This window comes from Poecilia latipinna, unplaced genomic scaffold (genome assembly GCF_001443285.1).
Source record: "Poecilia latipinna isolate Pla-1442-1.1 unplaced genomic scaffold, P_latipinna-1.0 Scaffold486, whole genome shotgun sequence".
Classification (NCBI taxonomy): domain Eukaryota; kingdom Metazoa; phylum Chordata; class Actinopteri; order Cyprinodontiformes; family Poeciliidae; genus Poecilia; species Poecilia latipinna.
In genome coordinates this window covers 88,610-110,725 of record NW_015113102.1, presented here as the reverse complement: position 1 = coordinate 110,725, position 22,116 = coordinate 88,610, and the positions used below count along the sequence as shown (strand labels likewise).

General features: G+C 38.3%; 1 protein-coding gene across 2 annotated transcripts in view; it reads left to right on the top strand.

The window, feature by feature from the left end:
* Nucleotides 1–22,116, top strand: part of LOC106951991 (zeta-sarcoglycan-like) — a 229,446-nt gene that overhangs the window by 141,287 nt on the left and 66,043 nt on the right. Inside the window, exon 1 of one of the 2 annotated variants that reach the window (XR_001425901.1) lies at nucleotides 18,110–18,628. The exons of the other annotated variant lie outside the window; for it this stretch is intronic. The gene's annotated coding sequence lies outside the window, so the exon portion shown is untranslated. Of the gene's footprint in view, nucleotides 1–18,109; nucleotides 18,629–22,116 lie in introns of those variants that run through there. 2 annotated transcript variants of the gene reach the window in all.

The window sequence follows — 22,116 nt, the reverse complement described above, 5'->3', positions numbered from 1 at the left end:
TTTTTTTTTTTGGCTTTTTACCCCAATATTAAATCTATGTTACTAAATCTGACTTAGCTAGAAAAAAATAGCAAAACTTTAGCAATTCAAATGTGCATATAGTTTTTAACTATCGAACTAACTAAAAACATGGAGAAAGTTTATGGTTGACTGACGGTTTTCTGAGTGACGAATTCTCTTTTTTTTTTGCATGAAGCGTTTACGGTCAAAGTTATGAATCTTTCCCATTTCGTTGTCTGTCTTCTTCAACTGTTGTGGTGGTGATGGTATGTACCCATGTGTTGCTTTCAAACGCGCAAATTATTGGCAGAAACAAATAAACAAAGGTGTGTGAATGGCCAAACAAGGTCGGTGTGTTAATCAGCTGTGAATCTTCCACTGGAAACAAACTGAACTGAATCCAAACTCAAATGTTTACCATTTCAAAACCTCAGATACTGCTATCTAAGCAACTTCAACTGGTATATATTTTCTCAGAAATGTTTTTTCTTTATATATATATTTTTTTGGCATTTCTGCTCTGGTGACTTTGTTCCTGGTTTTGCCGTGGTGAGTCACATTTCTGTGCACGTCTCCTGACTTCTTCTAAGTGTAATACTTCCCACCTTCAATTGATCTTCTGGATGCATCTGAAGTAATGAATTGCAGTTTGGGGCTTTCCATGCATTTTTTTTTTTTTTTTTTTTGACTTGGTTTAATTCTGTAATGGCCTCTCCTCATGTCCCAGAACCAACCAGGGTTTCCAGCAGTGCCTGGCACGCAGCGTGGTGGGGCATGCAGCAGAGCAGCCTTTATGGCCCTAGCACACTGCTATTAATGCTGTAACACAGTGCTAATGTGCTTCCATGCTTATGTTCCTGCACACACACCCACACACACACAACACTTTTACCAACTCAAGCTGTGTTTCTCTGGAAGCTAATGGGTTGTGTTGCTAGAAAGACACAACTACTTAAGAGCTGGTTAGGGGCTGAACGCAGATGGTTGGTGTGTGTGTGTGTGTGTGTGTGTGTGTGTGTGCGTGTGTGTGTGTGTGTGTACGAGACTGTTTGTTTATGTAGACTTCTATATTGGTGCTTGAAAGTGATAGGAAGACAAACATATTTGAATTATGTTGTTTGTTACTCCTGTGTTTCTGTTCAGACTTCCAGAGCAGATGATGAGTCTTTTTGAGAACCATTCAGCTGAAGGTCGTTTTTTACTCTCTGTTCAGATTTAAAGGGTTCAGAAAAGTCTCTGTGTTTGACTAGTTATAATATGATTATTAATTAATAAAAAAAATAGGATTAAATGCAGTTACTGTGTGCAGTTTAGTGATTAAAATCACATTTCTCTTTTTTGACTGATGTCCTGAAGAAGCGTGTTGCAAACAGGAATGTTTTTCAAGAGCATTATTTGTGTGTGTGAGACTGTGATGAATAGTTCTTTATTCTCACTTTTATTGTTATCACAATATCTTTACTATATATTCCCATCCCAACTGTAACGTCCATTCGTTTCCCTTTGCGAGGATATTGATGGTTCAAACATTTTCTAAATGCATTTCAGCTCTTCAGCAGCAAAATGTGAAAAAAATAAAGGTACTCTTGGAACAAGTGTAGTCAAAATAGGCTATAATATGTAAATATATAGTCACATACACACCCAAAAGGTGTCATATTTGAGCTAAAATATGTAACCATATTCCAGCGGGATCGCCACAGATCGGCTCCATGAGCCTCTGATGTTTAACAGAGAGCAGAAACTGGGACCAGCTGTAAAGCTGCTAGCCTCTCTCCGCGTCGACGGCTGCTAAGCCCTCGTCATAACCGGTTGCTAAAAGAGCAGAGACAGGCTGATAGCAGTGAGGCGTGAAGAAAATCTGCCCAGACATGGAGCGGGAGCAGCAGCCTTTGTTATCGCTGCTGCCTCTACAGAGCGTACGGCTCTGGATTAGCCCGTCTCCAGGTAATGTAAAGTGCCTTACATGCCTGCAGGCGAGTAATTCGGCGACGCGGACCTAGTTCGCAACCATCTGTTGCAGTCTGCAAAAGAAAAACTGGTGCAGATTTAACACAAAGACAGTCATTTGGTAACTCAAGACTTTTTTTTTTTTTTACGTTTCATTGCATCAGTTCTCTGCTGATTGCTTCATATTTGAATTTATATTAAAACCTTGAACACTTACCCTACAAGTCAGGTCTGTGTGTTCGGTTTGCGTTTCTTTCCTTGTTCACAGCATTTCTTGGGGTTATCCAGCGTCTTCCCCTGGACGGCAGACATGCAAGTCGAGTGAATTAGAGGGAGTGAATTGCCCATAGGTGTGAGTTGGAGTGTGAAGGATTTTCTGCTCCTGCGTGTTCAACGCGACAGACGACAGGCAACCTGTCCTGGGAGTGTGTGTGTCTTTCATCCAGTGCATGCTTGGGTGAACTCCAAAATCCTTGTGACCTTGATCTAGAGCTAGCAGGAAAAAAAATTAAAAGGGGGGGGGGAGGGAGGATTTAATTGACAGCGTATATTTGCTTCTGCTTTTCGTTTCCTAAAACATTTTCCTGGGCGCTTTTAGTTACCTAAATCTAATATTCATGGAAATAAAGCCCAGACTAACACTATGGCTTCCCAAGGGCAGTTTTTACCAGGTAATAAAGACACAAAACAGCTGCTATTCTACTAAATTAAAAAATAAAGACCGACTGTGACGCGCATAAGAGGAAATAACCAGATCTTGATATTTGTGTCCGTCTGGAGGATAAAGCCTGGAGCAGTAATGCTTCCCAGCTTTAAATGTATGGCCCTTTCAGATACATAATTACTGCGACTCCTACACTTTCTATGATGGCCAGAAGAAAAATGTGACAGATATAAGAGTAAAAGCAAAGTTTCATTCTTCAGTTGTCAAATACTGCCACACGGTTACAACCACCTGTCAACACAAATGAACACACGAGCCTTTCTGACTGTCGTATGATGCCATTGTGAAGTGGAGCGGTGCTTTTAAGACCTTTTTAATAAAATACATTATATAACTTTACACATTAAGCGTTTAAAATGGATTGTAGACTTTAAAAAATCTGTCTTTCTTAAATGCGCCAACTTTGCATCTAATTTTCGGTCATACGTAAGATCAAATTATGCTTTAATTTTAATGACCAGCCAGTTTACATAGTCTATCAGACAAACTACTTTTATTATTTAATATATTTAATGCACTTTGCTTAATATAAAAGTCATTTATACACAGACATTTTAAACATTAATCATATGTTTAAAGGATATGGATTGGTAAACAAGCTGAACAGTGAACAGTGATTATTTTAACATTAAAGCCGCACCATAATATTTACAAAATAATTTTTTTTTACACATTTTATTAAAACTGTCACCATGTTGTGAGAGAATGAGCTCCTCCACCTCCTTCCTGTGTCGTTGTTGCCGTCTGAAGAAATGCACCACTGAGGTCAAAAGCAACCAATCAGAGCCAGAAGGAGTGTCTCAGCGCTATCAATCAACATTTGTATGAGCTGCTGAAAGTGTTAATGGTGGAGAAACAACTTCTCCATTCCAGGAAACCTATTTAGCTATGCTGTAGCATCTGTTGTGTAAAAAAAAGCATGATTGACAGCGCTAAGACCCTCCTCCAGGCTCTGATTGGTTGTTTCTGACGAAGCAGTGTATTTGTTCAGATGACAGCAGGTCCAGGCAGAGGAGCTCGATTTACTTTCATTTTTTATTTATTTATTTTTTCAGATTATCTGCCTCATGCAATTCTGTCAGTGATGATTTAAAAATATATATATTTTAATAAAAGTCACAGAGATCAAAAATATGAAATGTTTCTTTCAGTAGCCTTATGTTGAAGTCAGCCTAAAGTTTCAATAATAAACAGTCTTGACTTTGACTTGTGCTCTGAGAACTTCAGACTTTCACTCTGGATAAACTGGGTGTGAAAGTCGACCAGTAAGTGAGCCACGGACCATTACGTTACAGTGACGCTTGCTTAACGGGTTTGCATCTGATTAACTGGCCGGGTTCATAAACCATGAGCTAACATCAATCTGTTCATGTTAGTAGGTTCGTAGTGACACAAACTGACAGATTCAAAATGAACTGTGCATTGAAAAGCATCAGATCATTTTATGTGACTGGGAACAGCAGTCGGTGTTCAGGATGAGGCGTTTTGAGCAGCTGTGCCCAGTTTTCTAACTTCCCAAGCAAAGGATGCTTCCCAAGGAGAAAAAACACCCAAAGCTCTGTGAGGCCAAACTGTGTAATTAAGCATTCACATTCATTTGATGCTTATGAGAAATGTACTTCCTAGTATATCTTTTGCATTCAAGTATAAAACAGATTATTTCAATTCATTACCTACTCCAATGCAAGGTTATAAACAGACTAGATGGCATGCACTGGATGAGAGAAAAATCATTTCACTCATCATACATGGACTTTATGTTGGTCTTGGACATGGGACAAAGCCCAGAACCAGATTATGTAAATTACACACCAACCAAATAGTTCAAAAATAATAACAATTTAAAAAAAAAAAAAAAAGCATGCAGCAAAATGCTTCTTATGCAGTTACAAGAGGAAAATAAAACCAAATCCAGTCTGGATGTTTGAGGCATTTGAACCCAAACTTTCAATATCCAAGCAAACTTGTAAATCTGTGGTTTATTTCTTTATTTTACCTGGATGTTTTTCAAATATATTAGTTATCAGACATCAGAATATGTAAAAACACACAATCTTAAGTTGTTGTTTTTTGGGTCTAGTCTCTAGTGCCAAGATCTTAGTACACTTGAAATGAAACTAACTTACAAGTTACTTTTAATGATGATATGGGAGCTCGTTTTAAGCCCATAATTCCTTAACATTGATGAAAAAGTACAATTTATAAGTGAAATAATCTGCTAGTGGAAAAAGACCTCTTAACTTATAATGTATAAGGAATTACTAACTTAAAACACGTTTTATAAAGTGAGTATTATTATTGCTTTCCTTAATCAGTGAGGGATTAGTTTTGGCTTCATGTTGTTTAACAAATCTACATGGTGAATACATTTATCACACAATGTAACTTAACTTTCAAAAACGTCACCGTGAAGCAACTTCATTTTTTTATCCGGCTGCTTAAAAACTAAGCGTGTCAGTGAGATTAAATTCCCGACCGTCCCTGTTATCTTTCGACACAAAATGTGTCAGGGACTGATAATTAACCTCCTCCCGGTCCTCCTTATTAGATTAACAGTGGATGGTGTTTTGAAAAAAAGTGTGGTCGCATCAGAGTTCACGGAGGGAGGTAAGGGATGGTAAAGGAAGAACATCTGGTGAGAGAATACAGCTACTGAGACCCGGAAAGGTTTATAGGGCTACAACGAGTAACACACACACACACCCACACACACACGCATACACACGCATACACACACACACACAACCATGTGCATACACACACACACATGCATTATCAAACTTTAATCAAAAGAACACGAATTCGATGGACACAATTCGTTCAAGTATCAGCCTAATGATACAAAAGAAAACACAAAACTGAAACAACATAAACCTCATTATATGTCCGTAAAATAAGATACGACTGCAAATTTGCATGTCTATTGATGTTTGTGACAAGGTGAAGAAGCCCATATTGCGGTTCTGATGACAAAGACGAGACATTGTTCACCGTAGCATCATTTTCCACAGAGAAATCCGTGCGTACGCTTCCTGCATTTAAACGTGAAAGCGCAGAGGAGGATGAAAGGAACAGTCGGCAGATTATTGCCATCAAAAAGCAATTTGTAAAATGGCTTAATCACCAAATAATGAAAAAAAAACAAATAATGAAAAAAAGTAATAGCAGCTCTAACTAGCACGTAACGTCGATTTAAAATCCTCGGCGTGCCTGGCTTTGTTTTAAACCATCGAGAATGTTCTCCTGCTAAGCATTCCCTCCCTCATGGAGACAGGAACAAGCTTGTTATTTGAATTTGTCAGTTGTTGTTTCAGACGCGCCGAACTGCCATCTCTTCCCTGGACTTTGTCATTAGTGTTGTGCTGTAGTGCTCAGCTCTCGGCGAATTCCTCACATTTGAAGAGCTCTTGATAGCCCATAGACAGTTACTGTCACTAAGGCCCAATTTGGATGTGATGGACTGTGATATTGTGCTTGTCATTTTGGCTCCTGAGTTTAAAATAATCCTCACAAATCCCTGAACTAAAAGTTATCCTCTTGTTAGTTAGACTGTACTTACAAACCAATATACCTGCAGCATCCTGTCCCGAACACAACACATTTGTGTTAGATAGGTAGATGGATGGATGCATCCATCCATCCATCCATCCATCCATCCAGACTCATTTTTAACAGAAGCAAAAAAAGAGGCAGGACAAGTTGTTCTCCCTATGTCACTCCAAGTCTTTCGTCTGAATGTCAGATATGAGGCCATATAAAAATAATGTTTCCAAATCGTCTTCTCACGCATTTCTGTGCATGAGATGATGCTGTGCCGTACACAATTTGAACACACCCCGTCATGGATTTTATAAGACATGTCAAAAACTTCCCAGCTCTCTCGCACATCGTGGACATCAGACTTGTCCACCACTGTTACAGCATCAGTGCAACTTCAAGTCAGACTTCATGTCACAACTATGACCCAGTAACAACATCGTCTGATCTCACACGGCGCTGTGCAGACACCAGTGGATGTGACATGGTTAAGCGGTGAAAGGATCATCACCACGTTGTGACACGATTCTGCTGCAGTTACAAACTGTGCTGCTGGGTAACGCAACGGTGTAAAGCAAACAGCACGACAGTGAAGTTAAAGTTAGTGTTGACTGTCAGGATCTGGGGTTGTTTGGGTTTGATTTTTGTCATTTTTGGTGCTATTTTTTATTATTACTCAGTTCCACATTCTTTCCCGCTTCTGTTCGTCATCAGTGATTCCAGTTGTGTTTTATCTTGTTTCTAGTCATTTTCTGTTCTAATTTATCATGTTTCTTCAGTGTAAGTTATTTCGAATGTTAGCATCAATTCCTGTTTCCCTGTGCCACTGTCTCCTGCTCTACTACTCACACGTGTAATCAATTAGCTCATCAGTCCAGGTCCATTGTTCCCACCGTCAACCTCCCAGTATTTAAGCTCCTCATTCTCACTCATAACTCACCGGTTTATCTTGTTACTTACGTCTTATCTCGTCACTCCCCCCCCCGGTTCTCTGTGATCCCTTCGTGTCTCTAGTTTGGCTTTGTTTTGATTTTTGGTTTCCCCAGACTTTTTGTAAGTTTGATTCTTTTTTTTTTTTAAATTAAAACCCTCTGTTAAGATGGCCCTTAGCAGCTGGAGGAAGTAGGAGACTTGAGGCAGAGAAACTGTGCAACCCCACTGGGTGTTTATTCACCAACATTTAACAACAAACAACCCTGCTTACAGTGTCTTAGGGTCTCAGCAGCAACACACCTCAATATGGCCAACATGCAGCCTTTTATAGTTGCAGACTGTTCCAATTCATAACCCACTTACAAACAGGGTAAAACAAAATACATACACACAAACAAGGTTTGACAAACTAACTAAATCCTCATAATAATATATATTATCAAATTCTAGTCATTCTAAGCATCTCTAAAAGACTTTTTTATTCATATAAATACAAATCCAACATTAAATATATAAAATGTATAGCTCTACTACTCCCCCTCTTCCATCTGCTTTGGTCTCTTCCGGAACCTTTAAAAGGTGCTCAGGCCCCTGGGGAATCTTTTAGCCTGAACACCCTGCAGAGGAAGAGAGAGGTAAGCCACACCCATACAAAGCCTTCAAACATTTTAACAATCAATACCTATTTTATTCCTTTGTTGTATTTTAACAGGACATGATCAGTTCCAGCTGAGATGCCACTGAAAACACACAATAAATAAACATTTCAATCTATTTGTATCTGTTTCATTTCCTTCATCATGCATTTCTTTTATCATTTAACACATTTTAAGTGTTGTGCCGCCAAGTAATGAAGACCTTCATTACACCCTCAAAAGAACTGTTTCGTCTCTCGCCTGCTGCGACTGAATGCACACAACATGACATTAACGCCCTTATAAGAATCATGCTCTCAAGGAAGAGTGTAATATGAGGAAACTGGGAACGCTGTGGGAGTGCTCATGGCTTAGAAAAATGGAGTGAGAAAAAAATTCAATATATTTCCCCCCCAAAAAAAAGGTCTAACATAGATTTGTATTTGTTGTAGGTCATGTTTGGTCATCTGAGTGTAATTTAGGTGTTCATAAGCCTGCCAAACTGAACGATCAGTTCAGTTAGAGATCTTATATTTCTTTCATGGCAAAAGATTTTTTCTAAGACCACCAATAACCACATAGTGCGTGAACCAGTGGCACAACCTGCCACTTTACTTTCATACTGCTGAGTTTATAGTCTTTCAAATCCCTTGTTGAGACGCCGTCCATCCATGGCAGAGAGCCGGCTGCCCATCAAAGCCAATACAGACACAAAGGAAACAGAAAAAAACTCCAAAACACACAGAACCTTCAAATGTAAAGGGAATAATCTATTTGGGTTTTTACCATGGCTATACATATATAATGTAATTACATAGAGAGTGGCGGCCACATAAATCACTTAGGATCTAATGCGTCTCACACATCATTTTGATCGGTCATTATTTGCTCCAAGGATATATCAGCAAGTGACATGCAGAAACTAAATTGACCTAACTATTTTTCTTTCGCCCGCAGCTGTGAAAATCTCCCAGGCCAGCCTTTAGTGGGCAGAGAGGCTGTAATGAAAAGCCGGAGGGAGGCCCCAGAAAGTCCAGACGAAGCTCTTGTCATTTTCGACTGCATAGGTCTGAACTAATAGCTTGCTCTGTTCCCCCTGCAGATTTTCTTCGCTACTTTTGCCTGTGACTTGATTTTTTGTTGTTGTTTGTTTCTTTTAAAACCGTAAAACATTGAGTGCTGTTGAGATTCTTAACAGATTTCACTGAGACTGAAGAAAACGCTGCGATTAAATTTACAGGGTTGCCGTGGAATCTATTTAGTAGTTTCTGCTCATTCAGACACATTAAAACTCAATACAATAGCTTCTGAGAACCAAACTGTGAATACTTTTTTTTTTCTTTTTTTACATTTGGCACCGTGGTTGGGATAAGAATGATAGCGAACACAATGATGAAGCGTTATTTTTCTCTAAATGAACCAAATAATAAAAAGACAGGCAAACAAAAACTGATACAGAACAAAATCTGAAACTCTGAACTCAATCTAACAAGAAGTCTCAAAAACCTGCCGCAGTTTGTGCTTACTGAAATGTATGGTCTGTAACTAGATGGAGCAGTTTGTACAAAAACAAGAAGTAGAGGGCCTTGATTACTCGACTCAGGATAATTATACATTGATGTGTTTATTCAGACATTAAGGCAAAATACAAACATAAAAACCCTAACAGGACTCTGGGGGGAGTCTGAACTTTATTATCTTGTCTGTCTGTTACAATTGTATCTGTGGAATTAAAATCAATAAAAAAATTAATATAAGTACACTGTATTAAATATATTGGACTCGATGTTCATATTAAAACCGGCATTGCCTGTACATGTATTGAATTTCTTTTAGAACAAGATTGGAAATTGACACACAGAATTATTTATGCCCTTCCGAAAAAATTATGGACAAGCCTTTGCCTTTACATCAAACAAAATGCATAATTTCTTATCAGCTGTTGGCACTTTCACACCAATTTTTACTATTCTAATTTGTCATTTTTTACAAATTTGTTACTCTTGTAAAACGTTGACCCTTTCTGTAAAATATAAAAAACATTTTAATTATCCCTAAAAATATTGCTAATACTACATTGCTCTCATGAACTTAATGTCATGTATCCTCTGATCTTATGAGCTGTGCAGTATGCAATATTGTGCGCATAAAATAAAAAATTAAAAAAAAAGTTGACAAAAAAAATAGGAAAATACTTTTTTTTTATTCTTTACACACGTTTTTTTTTCTGCAACATGGTTTTCACTTGATGCAGTGAGTCAGTAGCTGTCTGACTTGTTTGGCTATGTCTCTGTTTCACCTGTCTAGTCCTATCTGTCGTTTCTCGTGCTCTGTGCTTCATTTTCAGCACATGTCCGGGAAAAGAACAGCAAAAATAACCAGAGATGCGCCACATCGTGACAATATTCTGGTGACAGAAACTGAACAATCACAACCCGCTAACAATGCCCTGTAGTAAGCCCTTGGAGATGCCCCAACAGATCTTCTTTTGGTTCAAAACGCGCCTGTGTTTTCAGTCCACATAACAAACCCGGGCTTTAGTACCATTCATCCTTCGCCATCCATCCCGCCGGTCTACTTTTGGTCCCTTGTCAGATTAGTTTCACTCTGTTTGTCCAATTTCATTTCAGGTGAACAGTGATTTCACTGCCCTCAGCTCACAGCGAGTGACACAAAAGTGGGAAACTGTCCACTCTGTGACCGTCTGCGAAATTTATAGGAAACGATCATTTTCTTGTGACCTGCAGCATATGACGGAAGTAGAGAGCTGTCAAAATTAGATTTTTTTTTCCTTTTATGCAGGAAGATTAGTTTGACTTTAAAAGGTCTCCATAATTTTTGATTTAATAACCAAAGTTGTTCCTGACATGATAGGTCTGACATTTCTTTGCAGAAAAGTGTCATTGTCTTTAATGACATTTAATTAGTTTCAGTTTCAGTTTAACAATGCAGTACTACTCTGCAACAATTGCCATCTAAATTGAACTTTACAGGACAAATGGGTCAAATTGTTATCAAATTAAATTGAATCCAATTTGCTAATAAATTCAAATTAATGCTAATACAATCAAACAGTTAGATTTAAATTGAACTATTTACAGTGCTAGGGCTGGGCAATTAATTGATTTGATCAATTAGTTAGTTTTTTTGTTTGTTTTTGGAGATTTCATTTTTGGAAAATTTTGATTTTTTTTTCTTTCACTAATGTATTCTTAGGTCTCCATATTTCAGAATGATGTTAGCACAACCAAGAACTACCGTCTTGTTTGACAAGCGTGTTTGACAGCTTGTATTTATTCTGGATCAACTCAAAGAAAGGAAGATTGAAATAAGAAATTTATATATATATATATATATATATATATATATATATAATATTGTCATTACTAATGTTTTTAAGGAAAAAAATGAAGGGGCAGAGAATGAAATTGATCGAAAATCGAATATGGTATAAAAAAAATCTGAGGTTTTATTTTTAAGCCCTACATGATTCAATCCTGTTTAAAATACAACATAGTAAATGCAGGTTGTTAGAAGCTTGTTAAACTTGACCTTTTATGGTAATAAAGTCTAAATTTCTTCAATCTTTAATCTGCTAGTTACTTTCTCAGCCAACTTACTCAGACCATCAGGTCAAGTTGATATGACCAGGTACCAAATGAAAAAGATAATGACTTGTGTGTTTTAATAATGTTTCATTACCTGTATCCTTGACAGGGACTGGTAAAGAGCCTTCTTTACCAATCCCACACTTTCCTCTGGATCGCAGCATATCATCTGTGTTTTGAATGTTTGCTTCTACTGTAAAGCATGTTGTGGTTTTCTGACCTGTGAAAGATGCTATGAATAAAATTTACCCATCTCTTAAAAAACAGCTGAAAAGTACTTAGTTTTTTCAGTCTACACACTCGAGCTCAACGCATCTGGTGCTTCTTTTTCTCCGATTTGTGTAGGATTTTTATGTATTGGTCTTCAGGCTAGACATTGTAACTATTAATCAATGTCATCGTTATGGTTTATACCTTCGGTAAAAATTATGCCCGATTCCAGCGAGCACTCAAAGCAAACTATGAGTGTTATGCTTTCAGATTTTTTCAATGTGGGTGAATACTCAAAAGGCAGTAGAGCTGCCAACTTTGGATCCATTTCAAGACACTTTTTTTTTCCCAGCTCACAGTGCGTATCTGCATAAATTAAGAATTTTCCAAACATAAAATATAAACGTGTACTTTCCTCAAGTACTGTACATTCTAACCAGTGTCTGACGTCGCATAAATTACCACCTCGAAAGAAGACTGTGAACTCTTCGCAACCGAATCTGGAATGCCTCAAAAGCCATTTCGACGCATTTGCATCCTTCTTCAATGCAAATCGTGGCAAAAATGATAAAATGTCAAAATCCATTTTTTACAAGTTTTGGCTGGCGTGTGCAGCTGCTAACTTTTTAATGCGTCCAGTTCCCTCCAGAAACTCCATGAACAGTACATTCTTGATAAGACAGTGGTGTGATGAAATATTGAGCTGCTCGTGTGGACAAGTCGTCTGTTTGAACAGGACAGACAGTCGTGCAGATAAACAGATCTGCAGAGTCATCCTGATCCTTCCTGAAGGATTTCTCGCAAAGTGATGGGCCTGTGCAGAAACTACGTGTCCCGTCAAACGTTCGGCACCCGACACGAAGCAATGAGATGCATTTCAAATGAACTACAAAACACGAGGGTCGGCAATAAAAGTATATCTCTGTGTTTTGTCACTGTAACTTAGTTTAAGTGATTTTTAATTGCACTTGACAAGCGCACACTGTCTACTGTGTCAAGAGTCGTGTAATATCCAATCAGCCAAAGCAAAAGAGCGTGAGCATGAATGAGGTAGAACACGGTTACAGCTTGTGTATTGCACATTTAAAATCAATTCATGTATGAAAGCTACAGCTGTAGCTGCCAAAGACGGCATATATTATTAACTAGCTAGAGGCACACGATGAATACTAGATGACTATTAGGCATTAGAGGAGTTGGGAATGTGATGAGAAATAATATAGTGGCGAATCCTCAAAAAGGCATCGCGTGGTTCAGCGCATCCCGCTTTTGAGTAAGTGAATTATTCAAAGCAGAATCTTTTATTGTGGGGAGTCTTTTGTAAATCTAGTGGAAAATATAATGACTTGTGTGTTTTAATAATGTTTCATTACCTGTATCCTTGACAGAGATTGGTAAATAAATTTGATAAACTTAACAGTTTATCGATAACAATGGTGTATTTGCATTTCTCCAACAATCTGCTAAAGTGCAATGAATTCGAGATTCAATGATTAGTTGAAACTCTGCGCAATAATTTGGCGTTAGAACCCTGGAAAAAAGTTGGTGGCAGAAATAGCTAACATGTAACAACATAGTAAGACATAATAATAGTGAAATGTGGAAGAACAATTAACGGCATTAGGAACATTTTATTCATAGTGTTATTAGCAAGTGCTGATGATTTTGCTTCTTCACGATTCCATATGTTTGAATTTTTAAATGTTTCTTGTAGTAAGTAGTTGAAAGAAGTTGGACATCAACAATAAAAACATAAAGTACTTTTTTATTATTGTCTGCTGTAAACCTGTTCAAACAATGGATCAGTAATTACAAACATTGTACAATTTAAGGGAATTTTACTCTGTATTTCGCCTTTTTAAAAATACAGAAATATTGAACCTTTAACCATTACAAATACTCTGAGTGCCTGAACATGCACTGGTTTGTTTCCAGCCATGGAAGTAGAAGGGGAACAGACAGCAATGTGTGGATAACAAATGGGGTTGTGAACTGACAAAGGAGACCTTTTGCTTCTGTAACTGGGACAAATATTACAAAAACGTGCTTGAATGAAATGGAGGCAATAACGTTGGGTTCAGCGTCTTGCCGGGGTCTTTCTGTATGCTTTCTTTATGCAAACATGAGTTTTCATTCCATTGGCTCCAGGGCATGTCGGGTTGATCTGACGTTGTAATTCCTTGAACTGCTTTTCCCTGCGACTGACTGGTGATGTGTCCAATGTGTACCGCTACCCCCGCCTACAGATCTTAAAAGCATATCTGAGTTGTTAGGAGGTATAACTCTGGCAAATCAGTCACAACTTTGCATTTTAGTGGGTCAAAGTGTGATGAATTGTTAACTTACTCCTTGATTTCCTGTTTTCCCATAATGCAGAGGCTAAAATCGGGGTACAGATAAAACTTTATTTACTACTCCCCACAGTAAGAATAAAAGTTGAAGTTTTTAAAAAAAAAAAAAAAAAACGTCCACCCGTGAATGTCGATTCGAATGCGTTCGTGAACAACACGGCATGACGTGTACACAAAGCAGGATTCTTCTTAGATTGCTTGTTATGCTGCAAAACCTTCCCACGTGCCCATCATCATTTGTGCCGTCTAAGCAGGCACAGCTGCACGGTGGGATGGCGATGTCAAAACACAGATGACTTTGTTATCAAAGCGTTGACATGATGTAATGCAGCGCGACTGTCTATCAGTGAACTGCGTCTGTCTGGGCAAAAACGGATCAAAGCCGGTGGCAGACGGAGCCGCTGGTCTCTGCGAATGGTAGCATGGATGGTACTTAATGACTGCATGGTGCGTTTTATTTACAGATGGTGGACAGAAGCCTCTGCACTTGACGGAGACGAAAGAAAAGTCATTTTGTCCAAGCAAAGCATTTCTGATTTAGTTGCAGAAAGAGGAATATAAATGAGCTGCTCACAGCACCGCTTCATCCCTTCTGTGATAAGAGAATATTGACTGAACGGCTGCTGTAAACCCAATAACTGTAATATATTTATTGAATGAAATAGCCCATATGTCATTATGTTCAAATCAAGAAGGAAAGGATGGGACAAAAGAGGCTATTACACATCGAAAGCGTGAGTGTAGGATCTTGAAAGTACCTTGAAAAGTTAATTACATTTTTAAAAGACACTATGTGGTCCAGAGACGTGCCGTCAGAGTAAATAGTTATTGTAAAGTGATTGCATTGCAGTCACTGCGTCATGGTGAGAATTTATTTTACTCTCTCCTGTTCAAATGCTGACTACTTAGAAAACGCTTGCAGCTCTTGTGTCTGGCAAAATAAAGAGATTTCCACAACACCTTACTACTGTTGATGCGAGGAGCGGCCATATTGAAACGCGAAGTCGACCTTACAAATTGCAACTGATGGTAGTCAGACTTTTACTCAGGTTTCCAACGGGAAATCCAACTTCGGAGAGCGATGCAGTTTATTTTTCCGACTGCAAAGTTAGAATTTACGAGTACAGAGTATAACAGGAAGGCAGCATAACCTTTTTTGACTTGCTCTCTACATATGGGATTAAGCCTCAGGAATCATGAAATGTTGTACAAAAATAGTCATTATAGTTTAGAGGTAACCGTAACTACATTAATCAAGTTTAAGGTACTTTAAATCTTAACAAAAATTTAAAATAAATTCAAATTTTTAATCTAAAAGTTGTTTCCCCCTTCCCATTTTTTTAGCAGTTCCAGTCAGAACTTCACCTGCAGTTTTGATGGATATCTTTAAAAGGTAGCTATATGAAAATAAAACCTCAAAGCTGTGGTTTTCACATCTTCATCTTCTCGGCCTACATTTTCCTTTGTTCTATCCCTTTTACAGGAAGGCATAATTAGATCAAATTAAACATCATTTGGAAAACGGAATGAGGGACGGCTAATAGACCTGACTGTCAGAGCCGGTTAGACGTTTGTAATTCAGTAATTCACTTAACAATCAAGCCTCTGGGACAAAAATGGCGTAATTTGTGTCTGCACACCAGGGTGTCCCAGGTCAACCTGCAGCTTCACGGTCCAAATTTTTGGCTGGGCTGCAGCTGACCCAAATAAAGGATAAGCACTACGTCTGTAAGATCCCAACAGTTTGCTCAAGCAAACATGGACAATTTTAACACTAATGACGCTAACGAGGGTGATCCACCTACCACCCCCTCACACAAACACACACACACACACACTGAAAAATAGGAAATTTAAATGTTGAACAGCCAGCGTAATGACTGGAGGCTGGGATTAACACAAAGTATTCAATTACTGTCAGCTTGTGAACGTCTGTATCTGTGTCTCCTGACAATGGCTACTTATAGCTGTCTGGTGAAGTGATCTTGAAGGACACAGACAGATCAATGAACACTGATTTTTTACACACCTGTAAACCCAGCTCCATCTCAAGTTTAACTTTGCAATGAAAACCGTCTAAGGCTCTCAGAAGAAAGGAGAGGCAGAGGCAAATGGCTCTGCAATAAATGAGATGGTACTTTCTTCCTAGATTTAAAAATAGAACATAATGGGTTTCAGCAGCATAGAATGATGGAGCTTTAAGTAAACACTTAACTATCACATGTGATACTTGTGCAGGGTACCACAGCTTTTTCCACTATTGAAAATGATGTAAATAATTTTCAAAATGCAATTTTTAGTGAAATAAAAGTAAATAACTTTTTTTTAAGCTATTAAACATTCAATTCTTTTGTTGGCATGGCCCTGGTCAGATATTTTATCCCCAGTCAATCCCCAACCTGTTTCAGGACTAAGAGCATGCTGCTTGGCTAGACACATTAAAAATCTTATTGTTGGCTTTTAGTATGATGACAATAAAAAATGGCTCGCCATTTATAGTTCTAAATATTTCAAAGTGAATTTGTTCTTGATTTGCATTTCAGCTGCTTTAATCTCCGCAGGATGCTTTTCAACTTGACATTAACAGGCATTTTTCTCCTGCGTTGCATCATTTTTTTTGTTTGCATACTTGTCACTGGATCCATGTGGTTTCCATCGACGTGTTGTCTTGTCAGGACGTATATATTAGCTTTCAAAAAGAGGTCAAATATGAAACAGCGCTGTTTGGAACACACATGCTTTTGAAGCACCTCTTCAATAATCTGTCACTGTGTGACTAAACAAAATAGTGACATTGTGACACATTAAAAGATTATCTCTTGAAAACCTAAGATTATTCCTTAAAAAAAAACAACATATTTACTGTTACTTCCTGCTGTATCCACACCACGTCTCTTAAAAATGTTATTCCCTTCCCTTAAAATCATTCCTGAACGATATAGATATATATATTTTTACCTCCTTTAATGAAACAGTTTTGTGGGACCTAAGCAAGTGAGCAAATTGTCCATCAAAGTAAATTCCGACTGCAGCGCTTACTATTCAGATAAGCAGGGAACGTCAGCATAAAAAAGCCGGCGTCAAGAAGCGGGGCTCGTTGCCTAAATGTGGAGAAAATGACGTGCAGATGCCATTAGCTGTTGCTGCTGCTTAATGTCATATGAAAGCACAGCTCAAAGTCTGCGCCATACATCCAGTCCACGCACCCCAGTCGGGTTGTTGTGGATTGGAAATGGCTTCTTTTTGCCTCTGCTTCTCTTTCAAACAGAAGGGCAAACAGCTTTGTCCTTGTTAAACTGGAACAAATCGCCTCAGGACCAGAGCCTCATCAGTATGGATTCACTCAGTTAAACTTCCTCATCCAAACCCCTTTGGCTCAGTATTTTGTCCATCCAGTTCTTCAGCAAGGCAGTTGGTCGTGGTGCCAGGAAAAAAAAAAAAAAAAAGGACGGGAGTCCTTGTTCTCAATCTATTGATTGTCGTTCCTGTGACACCAGCTGTAGAAAATTAGCGTGAAATTATCCCAGCCCCATTTTCTTTGCCTGAAAAACCACCAGTAGAGAGAGAAAGAAAAGCACACACATAGAAAAGGGAGGGAACGTGTGAATTATTTTTAGGGGTATGAAATTAAAGGAGTCTCTTTTTTTTATGATTTCTTCTTCTCTTTCCAGATTATATGTTCAAATGCGCATGGAAAAACCTTCGTTTTAAAATTCTGAGATTTTACAGTAGTGCTGCAAAAGCTCAAGGATTTATTTATCTTTAAATAGTTTCAAGGTCCTGCTTGAAAGCACCAAGAAAATCATCTGCAGCACTTTGAGTCATTTGCAACCAGTTTTAGCTTTCAACAAATCACACAGGGAAAACATGGAAACGAAATCAGGCTAAAAGCTGCTTGCCTTTCTTTTTTTTTTTTTAAGAGAGAAGGACCATGGGCCACAGTACTACTTGCTAATGAGACCAGTTCCTCATGTTCTGTCCTTTGAATTATTAAAAATGGTCTAAAACATTGATACTGACGCCAAATTCTCACAAAATTAATTTACATACTCGCAAATAACACTGCTCTGAAGCATTTCTTTTGCCTTTTTAACAGAAAACGTTAAAAAAAAAGAAATGTCTTGTTGCTCTTTTCTTCTAGAGTAAAACCACAAAACACACTTCAAACTGACTATTGTCATGTTCAAATTTGTTACTGTCTTCCCAGTGGTTTTTCTTTTTGTTTATTTTATGTAAATCATTGGCACCTGCTGATGGTTCACCGGCGGGGTGAGGCGGAGCTAGCTAGACTAGCTAGCCGGTTACACAGCTGAGGTTAATGAGAGTGAAGCGCCTTTGAAGCTACTTCTGCAGAGTTTTACCAAGAGGAAATAAAGTAGACGTGGTAGACTTCTTCAAAATAAATCTCTACGTCGGGATGGAGATTCGTATTTTTGGTCGGGCGGAAGTTTTAAAAAAATTGTTTTGTTTCCGGAAGAATGTCGGCTGTACGCTTCATCCGCGTGCTACTGCTAACCACTGGGGAAATCAAATTTGGTGTGTTTTATTTTAGGAACAGAGGGGAAAAAATAGTATCTTAAGAAAAAAAAAACTATTGAACTCATAACCTTTTGATGGACTGTGCGGACTGGCTCTAATTAACGGAATGTCAGCGTCTTGAACTCTAAATCGACACTGAAGGTAGGCCCCACCTCATTGCGTGTTCAGTCTGGTGTCCATTTTATTTTTGGTTTTTCTTTCTTTCCTTCCTCCATATTTCAATATCCGTATGTATTGTTGCGATTCGACTCCCGGAAAAATTCAAATATGAAAGACGTACAACTTATAAGCCAGGTTGAGAGTAGTAGGAAAGTAAAACTATGCAAAGACATGCAAGACAACATGAGTATGACGCCTCTGCAAACTCACATTTGTTTAATAAAACAGGACCCTTAAGAATGGATTAATAATCAAAGAAACAAGTTGGCTGTGACTGAAGAGACTGTGGTTTGTGTGTGCGCTCTGAATGTTTTGGAGACCAGTCTTGCAACTTCAAAATTGACTTAAACTACTAATTGCAAAACATCCTTAAGGCAATACCTTTAATTGCATTTTCTTTTCCTTTAAATCTTCCCAATTTTCTTCAGATGTCTTGCTGCCTGTCCTTGTTCATCTTGCCTTTGCTTTGTATCCAGGCATTAGATTAATTTACCCATGCTCTCCTCTTTTTGTACCTTTTTCTGTTTCTTCATTGCTTTTTTTAATTAATGCCCCACTCTACTCTGGTAGAGAGGTTTTCACAAAATGCTTCTCTGTAATGGCTATTTTGTATATTTTTCTTGAATGGCTTTTTTTCCACAGTGTTCAGACAATAAACGGGACAGGGAGAGAAGTATGGAAAACATTTGATAAAGGCGCCAGTGTAAAAAAACTTTAATTAGCTTGTTAAACAACTATGCAATACAAAATAAGACAAAGATGTTCACATTTTGTCATGGCATCAGTGTTGATTTCAGTGTTGCCATTTGCTGACAGCATATTCCTGTTGCTACTCATAGCTGCTGTGACCTCCATGGGTCTGCTGCTGTTCTGTTTTCTTTGACATACGATGCGTGAACCATAGTTTGTCGTATGGGCAAAAAAATATAGGTCTGCACACGCATGTTCTCAAAAGTGCTGATGCGTGATGTCATATTAGTGGCTGCATCTTCAAAAACAGTCTAAGCAGTGCAATCAGGTCTATAACTTCTGCATTGACCCATTGTCTACTTATAGCCCTTGGTACATGGTTGGATGTTTTTAATGTATGCTTGTAGATTGGTATCGGATAAAGTGTGTGTTTGTGCTAAAATGCTGGGAGCTCTGTTGTTTTTCTTCTGTCTATTGTCTGTTCAGCTAACTGTTTTTAGCTTCTGTTACTCAAGTTTGGGTTGTGGTGTAAACCCTAGAACAAACAATGAGAAATTCCTGAGGTAGAGAGTGGCAGATAAGTGAAATATACTTATTGTTATTTTAGAAGCAGCAGTTCATTCATATTGTTTGTCAGGGAGAGGACTTTTAGCAGGTGAAAAGGTGGGCAGTCCAGAAAAATGAAGAAGAAACTCTTTAAGTGAACTAAGTGCGTTATCTTGGGTGAAAGTAACTACACATGTATCATCCACATCACCATCTGGGATGAGGACAGGCTGAGTAAGACTAAAGTTACTGTAGGAGGAAAAAAAGTCTTAATTTGTCAGGGCACCCAAAGCTTTTAGCTGCCTGATGGACACACACCCTCGTACTCATTCACACACTCAAAGTGTATTAGTGTGTCATTTATTTATTCATTAACTTTCTCTGCAGTGTACTCCTACTCTATGGCTTTTTCGCTCACATCCTGTATTTCCTCACAGCTGGTGTCCGTTCAGTTTCAGGTTGATTGGCTGTTATTTCTTAGCCTGGATCTAATGGCTAATTACCATCCAGTTAATGATCTCTAGCTTTCGCTAATTTACTCGTTTTCTTCCTCTCTCATCTGCAGAAGATCCGGTATGAGCAAGGACGGGAGGGAAGGGACACTAAAGACTATCCAAAAAATTTGTTTGCTGCTTTTAGAAGCAGATGGACTGATAAAGATAGAAGAAATCTGCACACGTTCCCACTTCTATTTTCCTCGACAGATGAAAAGCTAAACATGCACTGATTTCAAAGATTGTCCATCTGCTTCATGTTTATGCTTTAAGCTTCTTAAAAAAATCAAATGTTTGTTTTTTTTCTTTTCTCTTTTTTCACTCTCATGGGTTGTTTAATCACTACCCAGGGAATCGGTCTATGTAGACAGACTGCTTTGGGTCAAACCCTGAAGATTCATGCAGGTAATCAATTACGGCTTCATGTAAGCAAGACTGTTACCACTGACAGATTCACCATAAATATTGTAATACTGCTACCTTACTGAATGGAGTGACCATAGTTCTTCCCAATAAATAATTCCAAAGTTATAAAGGCACAAATATAGCTAATACGTTGCTATCTCTGCCTAGATAACTAGTCATAATTTAGTGTTTTTAAAGTGATATTTTGCAATATTATATATGATTCCATTACAATTTGACAAACTATTTGGAGCAGCTAATCAGACATACGTCAATAATTTACAGCAACTTAATATTAAGTTGTTCGGAGGCAAGATACCATGCTATATTAGAAGATATCAGTTTTCTACACTTTGACAAGAGAGGTTAGAAATTATTCCAGATGAGTTGATCAGTTTGACTATGTGGTAGCATGAATGTTTTTGGAACATGAACATTTTCACTCCGAATTGCTTATAGCAAACAGTTCATTTGGCTAGCTTAACAAAATCCTCTTTTCAAAGTTTGAACATGCAATATCCTCTACTTTACCATAGTAAACCACAGACGGAACCAGTTGTAGTTTAATTTGTGCTGACGTGCTAACATTGACTCAAGCAGAAAAACGATTTGACAACTAAGAATTGACTCATGGTAACTTTTACCCAAACAGCTGACATGGTGCAACCGAGAGTCCAGTCTGGTGGACATTGGAGATGATATTTGGAAATGGCATGAATGTTTCTTCAGCATTTCGTACAAGGAATATCAAGAGAAATGATAATGAGAGGAACTGGAGCGAAACTGGTTCCGCAGTTGATAAACCCTGGAAACTTTTCTGCCATCATTAATCTGACTTAAAGTAGTTATAAAAATAAGGCTATTCATTCAGTCAGTGCTTGATGCTGCTCCTCGCTCGCTTAAAATGAATCCACAAACTATCGCTACTGCTTCTACATCGTCATCAGTGTTTGTTTATTCTAAATTCACGTATGGTATGTTGGGGGTTTTACGGGATTTTCTTCTAGAATCGGGATGTTTGTGACTGGAATCGGTTCTTGTGTGGTGTGTTGTTGGACACACGAGCCGATCGAACCTGTTGTACTCTTATCAGCTCTGTGGTCACAGAGGTTTGGAGAATCTGCCGACAATTCTTGAATCATGCCGTGTGAACCAGACTTGAGACTCGAGCTGTACTCCTCATTTCGACATTGCCCTAACACTCTGGTCGCTAAGGTAAAGTTTACACAGCCCTTCAAAATAAGATACACATGCGCCACAAAAACGAACATTTTACTTTCATGAAAATTTTAACTCACAATAATGACTAACGGGAGCCCTGAGCTTGTTTCTCTG